The sequence below is a fragment of the Talpa occidentalis genome, unplaced genomic scaffold (assembly GCF_014898055.3).
Source record: "Talpa occidentalis isolate TD23 unplaced genomic scaffold, MPIMG_talOcc4v2.1 talOcc4.4, whole genome shotgun sequence".
Lineage (NCBI taxonomy): Eukaryota > Metazoa > Chordata > Mammalia > Eulipotyphla > Talpidae > Talpa > Talpa occidentalis.
The window spans coordinates 122,330,594-122,342,925 of NW_023604295.1; the positions used below are offsets into that span (position 1 = coordinate 122,330,594).

General features: G+C 37.9%; 1 protein-coding gene across 8 annotated transcripts in view; it reads right to left on the bottom strand.

The window, feature by feature from the left end:
* The window catches only part of LEKR1 (leucine, glutamate and lysine rich 1), a 129,903-nt gene that overhangs the window by 51,153 nt on the left and 66,418 nt on the right, over positions 1-12,332 (bottom strand). The window lies entirely within an intron of this gene.

The following is a 12,332-nucleotide window of genomic DNA, read 5'->3' on the forward strand; positions in this document are numbered from 1 at the left end:
AAGAGGAAAAATTCATTATCTTAAAAATAAACTCCAAATACTAGAATCCAATAAATGAATTTTATACAATAAATTCTTAATTAGAAGAGCAGAAAGTAAAAATGGCAGCAAATTCAAAACCTATTTTTATACTACTGAAAAATATTCCTAGGCTCAGACTTGAATATACTTGTGCATCACAATTCTAGATTTACCAAGCTTAAAAAAAAATTAACTACACAATCATAACCCAACTCAAGAAAGGAAAAGCTATTCCACTTTTCAGTATTATTCTCTCTCTCTAGTCACTGTATTTCCTTTTCTCCCTATTTCAAGATATGCACAGATGGCTTGCTCTTTAAATCACAGTACTCAATGACCAGAGAAGCCACTGCCTTCAGATGATTCATTTATGTATTTTACAGCATCTCTGAGTAAAAATAAGGAAAGCAAATAAATGTTTTACTTTCAAACACAGAAACTTCTGAAGACTGTCATGTGAAGTAAGTAGACACAGGAAATAAAATAATGTCAACAAAGAAACCACTTTAATATAAGCAGAGAAAATACACACGGAATCAAGAAAAAGGATTCATTACAAATAATTCATAATATAAACAGCCCACCAATGTATAATTAGGAGTTGATTAATTTGTTTACTATGCTGTTTTGTGTCTTTTTTTTTTTTAACTTCGGGTTATATTTTCTCTAATAATGAAGTGCTGAAATTGTTTTTGAAAAGCACAGGACATATCTGCCCTGTTCTGGATGAGGCATAGCTCCCTTTGGTTTATTATTGGTTCTAGTGCCGTAGTAGGGCCCTTTTGTTTTGGGAAGCAAAGTGCTCAGTTCCTGTTCTTAGTAAATAAAGGAACACAGTTAGGAGAAATAGCAGAGAGAGAAAGCCACCTGCATAAGACAGCTCCTTCAGTTCTGAGGCAAGGAGTTCTTAAATAAGTGCATTGTTCTGTGCAGTTCTTTTCTATAGTTAAATAAATTCAACTTCAATTTTCTGTCATTCAGCATGACATTGGATTATGAGGCAATAGGCCCTGAATGCCTACAAAAAGAAAGGAAGCATTGGCTTTAAACACCATGCAGATGTAAGGCGGAACCCATGGAAACAATCCAAAATTCACAACAGCAAATTCTACTAGGATGTGACTGCCTTCTTTGCAGATATTAAATAAGAAGCAAATGATTTGAAATGAACAAGACAAAAAAGAGCTCTTAGCCTCTCTTCATACGAAGCCAGCTGCTTTCTGGATAGCATTACACAAGCAACAGATTTGGGGTAATTAGTCATTTAAGAGAATCCTATTATTCTGAAAGGTTTCTAGAAACTAGATATACAAAAGGTATTCATAGTTAGCTATTTTATAGAAGGATACAACACTTGATGGTCACTTGGTGCAAATATTAAATTAGGATAAAGTTTGAGAAAACAATAAATTAGGTCTTTTGAGTGAAAACATTTCAAACTTAAAAATTTCTAATTAAAGACAACAAATATTAATAAAAAAATAAGTAAGTAAATAATTTAGTTCAAACTGCTCTGTGGAGGTTTCAAGTAGCAGAATGGGGCCTCCCTGGTGGTGCAAGGGGTTAAGACGCAATCTATGGAGCTGTCTGCAGCCTCTGCAGCACGAGTTCGATCCCCTGGCTTACCAAAGAGCAACCCACATGGCACGGCAGACCTCTCCTTACTTACCTGCTGCTCCCTTAATCAATGTATTTCAGTCAATCTGCCTGTTCTGTTCCCCACTCTGTCTCTGGTGAATCCTCTTCCTCTCCAAACCCCTGGCCTATACTCCAGCTCTTGTATGCACAAAATAATAAATCTTTAAAAAAAAAAAAAAGTAGCAAAATGGGAAGAACCGGCAGGCAAACACACTGGCACCCACACATCCAGGCCCAGGGAAATTTTTTTTTAATGAAAAATTGAAGGCTGCATTTTCTTTTTTAAATGGTAGAAATAATTAAAGAAAAGGAAAAGTGAAAATTCACTCTTTTAACACACTCCTAAAACAAGTAACACAGAGGTACCTCTGTTCTTTCTCCATAATTTACACTATGGGACTGTTATGAGAATTAAGTGACTTCATCTATGTAAGGAGAAGAATGCCAGACACATAGGGGGTACTGCATACCTGCAAGCTGTCATCCCCAGTAGTGGTAATGTCATCTCTGCAAGCTGTCACCCCCCCCCCCATCACCACCTGCTTCTGCTCTGAATCTGCTCACTTCTAACTAGGGTACCCTAGTTTTGCAGTAGGACCTGGGTGACCCATGGTTATCTTTGTAGGGGGAACAGTAAAAATGAGAGTTTTAGTTTACCTATCTTCCTGTATACTTACGGGAGAGTATTTCTGTGGTGTGTTCCCAGAGTGAACACAGGAGACCAGAGGCATAAAATACATAAACTTACATAAAAATGCCAAACTATTCTCAGAAGGGAGGCACTGGGTTACATTCCCACCTCACTGAATGAAGGTTCCTATTCTCCAAATATTTATTAAAAAGATACTTTTCTTATTTCTGCCCATCAGTAGGATGCAAAGCAGTGTTAGGTTATTCTAGTTTTTCTGTTTTCTGCTAAAGCTGACCATCTCCTTTTGTACTTCTTTGCCATCGTGTTCCCCTTTTTATTATCTGCTTTTCCACCAATCTCTCTTCTATTCAATTCAATTAAGCTTTCGTCTTCACTCCTCCACAGAAATAGATCCTTTCAGGGTTATGAATGAGCTTCTATATTGGTGATTCCAAAATATAACTCTGTTCTTATCTAATTCAAACTTTAAGCAGGATTGGATACAATTGTTGACTTCCTCTTAGAAATACTTCTCTCATTTCCATTACCCTACTCTTTGCTCCTCCTCCTGGCTTACTACTTCTCAGTCTCTGTTGATCATCCTCATTCTCAGGTACACTCTATATTGGAGAAAACACCAGGGGTTCAGCCTCAGCCCTTTTCTCCATCTGCATTTGTTCCCTATCCATTCTCGTCTAGTTTCATGGCTCTGAATAGCATCTTTATACAGGTGTGTTTCATCATAATGATCACAGCTAATAAGTGTTGAGCATTTACTATGTGCCAGGAAATATATTTGACATTCCCTAAGAGCAGGAAGCTTATCTGCTACATTTATAGTGCTTGAGATGTGCAAGGTGATAAAAGAATAATGGTTAAAACAATGAATGCGACTTTATAGATAGATATTAGAAATAAGAATGCCTGCAAATTACTGTTTAAAAATATGTACCTAAGATTAAAGTATATGGAATGGTAAAGAGTTGTGCAAATGTCATTGATAATAGCTAAAAGTATCTTGATATTAAAAATGCAACTTTCTTATAAATATGCTATTTTATTCCAATAAACACTTACTGAGTATCTATTCTGTTAGAGGCAAGGTCCATGCTATTTAGATTTAGCGTAAAATTATCAACAGGGTATTTTTGCTTGTTCTTAGAGAAATTATAATCATTATAATCAAGTATCTTATGTTGCCTTCATGAATGATAAATTATGCTTTAGATAACAAATCAATAACTCTTTTAAACTTAAGCCTGTATTATTTCCCCCCCCCATCTTAAATGACTTAATTAGATGGTTAGTTAATTATGTGGCTAAATTGTGGGATTTCTGATCAGCTATAGCTAATATGAATTAACATAATCAGTCAGCTGCCTTTAGATATTATTTACATGATTATATTATTATGCCATGTTTGATGAGCTTTGTCCTTTATAATAGTAATATCTCACTTAAATTTTTTAATATGAGCATTAACAGAAGAAACCTTTGCAGATGTAATAACATCTACCAATAATAGAAGAAAGTTCTTTAATGAGTATTCAACTATATCAATTGCAAATTAACATATTTTAACTTTAGCAATCATTTCACAAAGCTCAGATGGTGATACAGTCACTTGGAAAATTCACTTGATTTTAAGGTTTATATTTCAGAGGTTTGATTCACATCTATTTTGAAATAAGTATACTTGAAGCACATTAACATTTTCTGCATAATGCCAGAAGGGACTGAAATAACATTTGGAGAGTGTTATAAATCAGATGCTAGAACAGGTGTGGATATAAGCTAAAAAATTGCAATTCAGTCCAGATGTAGTTTTATTAAACCCAGAAAAGGATTTAGCTGGGTGTATGTGGAGAGGGGAAAAGGTGGAGCGGATTAAATCAAGCTAAGAGTATAATCAGATATTTAAGATTTGAAAATGATTTACATTCTATTATTAAGGATCAGCACTTTTACTTCAGAATTGTTATGAAAAAAAGTATCTAAACCTCAACAATGTTTTCTTATTCTAAACATTAAACCAACTGAATATGAAGTAATTATAACTTAGAGGGCTTATAAAATATTATAAATTATGGATGGATAAGACAGGAGTCTTAAGTTCTATGTTTTTTTCACTTTGGTTAAATTAACCACTCTTTCTCAATTGGCAAAATGAAGATAGTACATTGTCTCTCTGATTAGAATAATCCTGGCAGATTTAGAAACTTCTGAATACTTGAGAACAGTGTTTTATTTTCTGACAAATTTGTACAAATAAATAAATTCACCCAATCACATGATGTGTATTATGAGACTTTTCAGGACTGAAACATAGTCTGGTAATGAACATGGACAGCCTGAAATGAACTAAGTAGAAATGGGCGGGCATCTATAATGACCAGATTATTAGCTGAACCCTTATGGGATAAAAAAGAAAGAGATTTAGGGTTAATAAAGTAAATGAATAAATGGAAAATAGAGACATTCAGATAAATATTTAAGACATTTTCAGAGAGTCACTGTTGGAGCAGGAATAGTCACTGAGCAGGTTTTCTGATCCAGCAGACCGGGTAAAGGAGGAATCAGAGTCCTCAGTGGCTTTTGCAGGTCTTTTATTGGGATTTACCCGGTACACAGCAGGCAGGGGTGCTGGGGGGCCGGGAGGCTGGCAGGCCTCCCAGCCCCCAGCAAGTCTTCACTCTATCTGGGCTCTCCAGCCTTTTCTCTTTTTCTCTTTCTCGTTCTTTCTCTCTCTTTCTCTTTTTCCCCTTCCCCTTCCACCCTCCCCCCTCCCCATCTCTCCCTCTCCCCCTCCCTCCCTCTCTCCCTCTTTCTCTCCCTCCCTCCCCCTCCTCCTCCCTTCCCCCTTCTTCCCCATCCCTCTCTCTCTTTTTCTCTCTGTGGCATCCCTGTGACGCTGCCCTCTACCTATGCCCACACCCTGCTCCAGGTGCCCGCCATCAGGCATGCATTCAGGACCACAAGGATCCATCATCTGTCCTGATGGTGGGAGGGCAGAAAAGCCTGACATTTTTTTCCTTACCCTGCAGTCTCATAATCAAATAAACACCAGCTTTCTTTAATGAATCAGTGTGTGCTACGGCCAGAATGCTTACAGAGGCTCCAGTGTAGGGGATTAATTCTACAATACCATGAAGGAAATGAAAAGTTTCTTCATTCATTCAGAGGATTGATTCTTCTTTCAGCACCTTCTCCCTGTTGTGCTGGGAAGTCAGTAAAATAGGCAAAGGGCAAAGATGTCTTCAAGAGTGCTTTCATGCTATAAAACGACTTTGTGCTAACTGCATTGAAAAAAAAAATTCCACCATGCAATTATATAATTTTAAAGTAGCAAAGAAAAACAAAAACATTTCATAAATTGAAGACTAAAGTAATCCAAAGGTAATACTCACAGACACATGAATAGATTTAGCTAAGAGGATGGTTGTTCCAATATTATTTTAACAAAAAAAAAAAATTGGAAACAACTATTCAAAAGTAGGATACAATTAAGTAAGTTGGGATTCATTAAAAAAATCCAATTTTTTGACACAGAAAGATTTCATAATTGAGGAAAAGCATGGTGGAGATTATAAAACTTATGATTACCTTCTTCTAAAAAACATTCAGAAAAGGGCCTCCCTGGTGGCGCAGCGGTTGAGCGCTGGGCTGCGAAGCTGCCTGCAGCCTCTGCAGCACCGGTTCTATCCCAGGCCACCTGCGAGTGTCCCACAGACCTCTCCTGCCGCCTGCTGCTCCCTCAGCAGTGTATTTCATCAGTTTGCCTATTCTGTTCCCTGCTCTGGCTCTGGTGAATTCTCTCACCCTCCCGCACTTCTGACTGTACCCAGTGCTTGTATAAATAAATTTAAAAAATAAATAAATAAAAAACATTCAAAAAAGGAAGTCTAGGTGGATAACCTAGGTGGATAATCAAACCTAGGTGGATAAGTCTAGGTGGATAATCAAATGCTTACAATTATGTAAATGTTGGGATTTCCTAATCAATAATGAGTATGGCTTATTTTGCTAATAGAGAACAAAGGAATCACTTTAAAGTAACATAACACTGAGTCATGGGGCATAAACACACCCATCCTATAACCCATTCCACAAAGCATCAATAGTCTGTGAAACCATTGCCAGGTGTCTACTGTCCTTGGGCTTCTTCTGCTTCCATTATGGAAGCTTGTGCTCACTGCCAGGGCTGGAATAGTCCAAGGACAGGGGCTCTCTAGTGTAGGAATTAATTATAATGACATATATCTGCTTTGATGCTCACAGCACTGAGTTCAGTAGGTAGATGCTCATATTTTGGCACCACCTTTCTGCACTTGGCTTCCAATTCTGCTGATTAGTAGTTGCATGTCCCTGGGCAAATGACTTAATTCCTATACACCTCAGTAATCTCAATTGTAAACTGGGTAATAAAGTACTTACTCAGGAGGCCAGGAGGGTAAGTGGGAGCTGCGGCTGCACTGTTTCCGTCATGTGCTAGCACTCCATGAATGTTAGCTGCTATTTCCAGTGCAGCCATAGGAGTGAAGTTTTTAATGACTTAGCTCAGTATTAGTGGTTAACTAATGGGGAAGATGCTGGTAAGAGGTGAGAGTGGGGATATGGGGTGTTGGCTCATTTACTTCTTGTTCAGACAGTGTTATTATTGTTCATGAATCGGCCCATAAAGTGGATGATTCATCCATGTCTATAAGCAGCTGGTGTGCTGGGTGTCTAGAGAAGGCCAGGTGTGAATGAGTGACCAGCTGTGACTATAGGCATGAGTGTGTCTGTGTGGGTGTGAGGGACAGGGCAGAGGAACACTCCCTCTCCCCCACTGCTTGGTTAGAACTTGCCCCATGCTGCTCGCTGGTGTATTGGCCGCATGTGACATAGATCTGCATCTGATGACATTTAGAGTGCACCATGTGATTGGTGACCAAATTAATTGGTGATTGGTGACTGATTAGGCATAAGAAGACATGTTTAAGGAGCAGGGAAAGTGGATGTAGTCATATTAGGCAACAAGTAAAGGATGGTGAGGGGGATGAGGAGGGGGAAGAGAGAGGGAGGGAAGCAAATAAGTCTAATAGTTACCCCAAGGTCCCGAGAGAGATAGTGCAGTCAAAGAAAGGACAGAAGAAGTGATGAGGCTAAGATCTAGCATTAAAAAGGGGAAAAACACACCAGATGGAAAGAAGGAAAGGAGAAGGTTGCTATAGCATAGGTGAAAAATGACCAGAGAACAAGAGCTATCTTAACTTTGTAACAGGTAAGGAAGGCATCTCAAAGGAGAAACATCTATCCTAAGGAGCAGATGCATAAGATCATTGTAGAAAATTCTAGAAAATGGGGCCTCCCGGGTGGCGCAAGGGGTTAAGCACCACACTAGGAAGAAATCCACAGCCTCTGCAGCACAAGTTTGATCCCCGCCCGGCCAGGGAGCAACCCACACGGTGCAGCAGACCTCTCCTGTCTCGCCCACTGCTCCCCTCAGCAGTGTATTTAGGTCCATCTGCCTGTTCTGTTCCCCACTCTGTCTCTGGTGAGTCCTCTCACTCATCCCTCTGCCCCGCAACTCTGGCCTGTACCCCAACTCTTGTGTGCATAAATAAATAAATCTTTAAAAAAAAATTCCTCTAAAACTCAAACATTTGTAAAATGAAGATAATACTTAAAATAGAGGTAATCTTTATAAAAAAGCTAAAAGCTCAAAGTTAGAAACAAATTAAAAGGGAAACAAATAATCTTTTAAGACTCCTGTGTGTGTTCAAAGACCAAGGGGATTGATTCAACAGGAGAATCCTGTATTGGACTCCGTGTTCCAGTGGTGATAGAGTTCTATAAAAGATCTCTCTGGGTTCCGTTAGGACTGTATGTTTGTGATTTGTCTACAGACCCTATGAAAACCATGTACTTATTTCGTTCCTTGGAGTTTAAGGAGCAGCAACTGGTCTCTTTTAAGGCTGTTGGATTTAGTATAATTAAGGATCATTATAAATCTGTTTTTTTTTCTGTTTGTGAAGTCAGCAGTTCTCCTATTTTATTGGAAGCCAGAGTAATATTTTTTCCACTAGAATCCAAGGGTTCAAAAAGAGTCATAAGGGCTGATCAAGTCTCCACGGGGATGTCCCCTGGAGAATTATACTTGGCAGGTAAGGTCACAGAGGAGCTTGGTTCATAGACTCCTCCATCTGCCATACAACAGTTGACTCCAGAATTAATTCTAGCCACAGCCTTCTTCAGCAACCTGCTCTAAAAGCATGCCTACTATTGTTACAACTAATCACACTAACTTGAATCTTTAGGCAAATGGGAATTAAAATTTATAGTTTTCTTCAACTTTAAAGGAGTACTTAAGGAAACTCTTAACACTTTTATCCTAAGTACAACCATCTGGATTGCTATTCTACTGGGAAGCCACTTTGAAATGCAATTTAATATTCTACATTTGTATTATTCTGCAGGGGTTCCTACATTTTATCCTGTCAATTCTAAGATAAGTTAGGTAATATGCAATAAGATAGGTAAGGAAGCCTATATTTCTACCTTCCAGATGAAGTGACTGAGCCAAAGAAATTAATAACTTGTATAAAAGCCTTGTAAAGGGCACTAGAGGGCCGGAAAACAAAAATGTTGATTCCTGGATGGGTTTTTCAGCCGAACCACGTTACTCCTTTTGATTTTTTTTCACTTTCATAGACTAGCCACTAATTAAGGAATGTTACAGCAAGGATGAGACTCAAAAATATACTAAGTCAAAGAAGCCAGACATGAAAGATCACATACTGCACAGTTTTATTTATATGAAATATCTAAAACAGGCAAATCAAAATAGATTAATGATTGACAGGGAAGGGGCAGAAAGGTAGGGGGAATCATTATTAATGACCATGAGATTTCTTTTTAGGGTGACAGAAATACTCTAAACTTAGATCATGATGATGGGTATGTGTAGGGTAAGGAAAAATGTCAGGCTTTTCTGCCCTCCCGCCATCAGGATAGATGATGGATCCTTGCGGTCCTGAATGCTTGCCTGATGGCGGGCACCTGGAATAGAGTGTGGGCATAGGTAGATGGGATTCACCTGGGCTGAGACTGGACTTTTAAGGGCGGCGTCACGGGGACGCCAGCAGAAGCCGAAAGAGAAGCCTAGAAAGAAGCAGAGATCGCTGGAGATCCCAGATAGAGTGAGGATTTGCTGGGGGCTGGGAGGCCTGCCAGCCTCCCGGCCACCCCAGCACCCTTGCCTGCTGTGTGCCAGGTAAATCCCAATAAAAGACCTGCAAAAACCACTGAGGACTCTGACTCCTCCTTTACCCGGTCTGCTGGATCATCTGTCCTGCCTCTACAGTATGCAATTCTATGAATATCCTAGAAATTATTGACTTGTACATTTAAACTGGGTAAATTTTATGACATTTAAATTATATCTCAATAAGCCTTTTAAAATATTAAATCAGACTATTAGAACATTATGTGTAATCACAAATTTGCGTATTATTTACTAAAGCAAAGAATTTATTGAAAGAAAAAAATCAGAAATGTTTTTATTTGTAATAAATTTGAAAGTTGCTTAAATTTCTGAAGAGATATTAATGCTAAAGTGATTTAGCTAAACTCTGCCTTCCAATATTTGCAACTGTTAACAAAAAATAGAGGGCACTTTATTCTCCCAGGTGGAAGTAAAATCATTTAAGTGGACTGATTTGTGGGTCACAATGACCTCTGAGAGGAGCAATATCAATTGAGGTAAATTGTGCACTTTGGAACTGTGAGCTAAACACAAAAATTATAAAACCTATGTAAATAAGTTTTTAAAAGAAAATTAAAAAGTTAGTCTTCAAAACTTTATTTTATGTTTATTTTCCTGTGAAAATAATTAAGTTTGGGCATTAAGAATTAGACTGCTTTTACAAGCCTATGACTTATTTTTAAATCATTACTAAATTATATAGGCCAGAATTATCACATGTATTTAAATTTTCCAGGATCTACATTTCAAAAGCTAAATAGTAAAAATATAGGTTAAACACGGTAAAAAGATTTTTTGTTGAAAAGTAATGGTCATAAAGACTATATCCTTGATTCAAAGTTGAAATTGTTTAATAGTGATTTAAAGGAAAAAAGTATCAAAATAAAAATATAAACATTTATTTAATTTTGGAAACAACAAAATGGCATCAGAGTTAGAATTAGAGTTAGAGGGCCTCCCTGGTGGCGCAAGGGGTTAAGCACAGCACTATGAAGCAATCCGCAGCCTCTGAAGCACGAGTTCGATCTCCGGCCAAGGAGCAATCCACATGGTGCAGCAGACCTCTCCTGCCGTGCCCACTGCTCCCCTCAGCTGTGTGTTTCAGTCAGTCTGCCTGTTCTGTTTTCCACTCTGTCTCTGGTGAATCCTCTCCTCTCTCTCTCTCTCTCTCTCTCTCTCTCTCTCTCACACACACACACACACACACACACACCCCTCTGGCCTGTACCCCAGCTCTTGTATGCATAAATAATCTTTGAAAAATGAAAAAAAAAATTAGAGTTAGATCACAGTATATGAGAACCTGTCAGGACTCCACAGCCTCAGTCCAACCCATTCATGCTTGGGTATGGATACACATTTATAGCCACTCACGTCTAGCTATGGGCACACACTCATGGGGCGAAGGGCAGTCAGAGTCACCTGGCTATGGTATGGAAGGCTATCATCTGATTCTTGGCCTAGCCTGCTGAGGTGTGCGGAGGGTGGGGTACAAGCTGGAAGATACAACAGAGAGCATAAAAGGGGAAAAGATAAGTTTATTCGAAGAGTTAATTCTAAAAGTGAGAGAAATGGGAATATAAAATATTAGAACACCTTATAAAAACATAAAAATATATTTGTAAGGAAAGACAATAATGATAAAATATTCAACACATGTTTAAAAATTCAGGGTACAATTTTCACTGTTACTCTTCAACATAGTATTGGAAGACCTAGCTGGAGCAATAAAGCAAGAGAAAGATATAAAAGGAATACAAATTGGGAAAGAAGAAGCAAAACATTTCAATATTTGCAGATGGCATCATGATATACACGGAAAACCCTAGAGACTCCACTAAAAAGGCTAATTGAAATAATAAATCAATTCTGTATTTGCTTCAGCAGCATATATAAAAATAAATCAATTCAGTTAAATGGCAGGGCACAAAATCAATATGTAAAAATAAGTTGTGTTTCTATATACAAACAATGCATTTGAAGAGAAAGAAATCCAGAAAGTAATACCATTCACAAGTTCAACAAAAAGAATTAAATAGCTAGGAAAAATTAAACAAAGGAGGTGAAGGACCTATATAATGATAGTATAAGATATTGTTAAAAGAAACAGAAAAAAAAGAGGAAATGGAAAGGTATTCCCTTCCCCATGGATTGGAAGAACATTGTTAAAAATGGGCATCCTACCCAAAATAATACACAGATTCAATGCAATCCAATGGCATTCTTCAAAGAAATAGACAATACTGAAATTCACATGGAATCATAAAAGACCCTGAGTAGCCAAAGCAATCTTGACCAAAAAAAGAAGACTTCAAACTATACTACAAAGCTATAGTATGGTATGGTGTTGGAAAAAAAAAAAAAGACACACAGACCAATAGAATAGAATTGAGAGCCCAGAAATAAACCCCATACATATAGTTAATGTACAACAAAGGATCCAAGAATATACATTGGAGAAAGGAGAGTCTCTTCAAGAAATGGTGTTGGGAAAATTGGACACCACATGTGAAAGAATGAACCCAGATCACCATCTCACACTTACACAAAAAGTAACTCAAAGTGGATTCAAGATATAAGACCCAAAACTATAAACTATACTGAATAAATTGGCTTCAGTGATGTCTTTGTGGACTGATCTCCAATGCATAAGAAGCAAAAGCAAATATAAACAAATGGGATTACATCAAACTAAAAAGCTACTGCGCAGCAAATGAAATTATCACTGAAACAAAAATGTCCCCTACTGTATGGGAGAAAATATTTGCACATAATACATCTGAAAAAGGATTGACA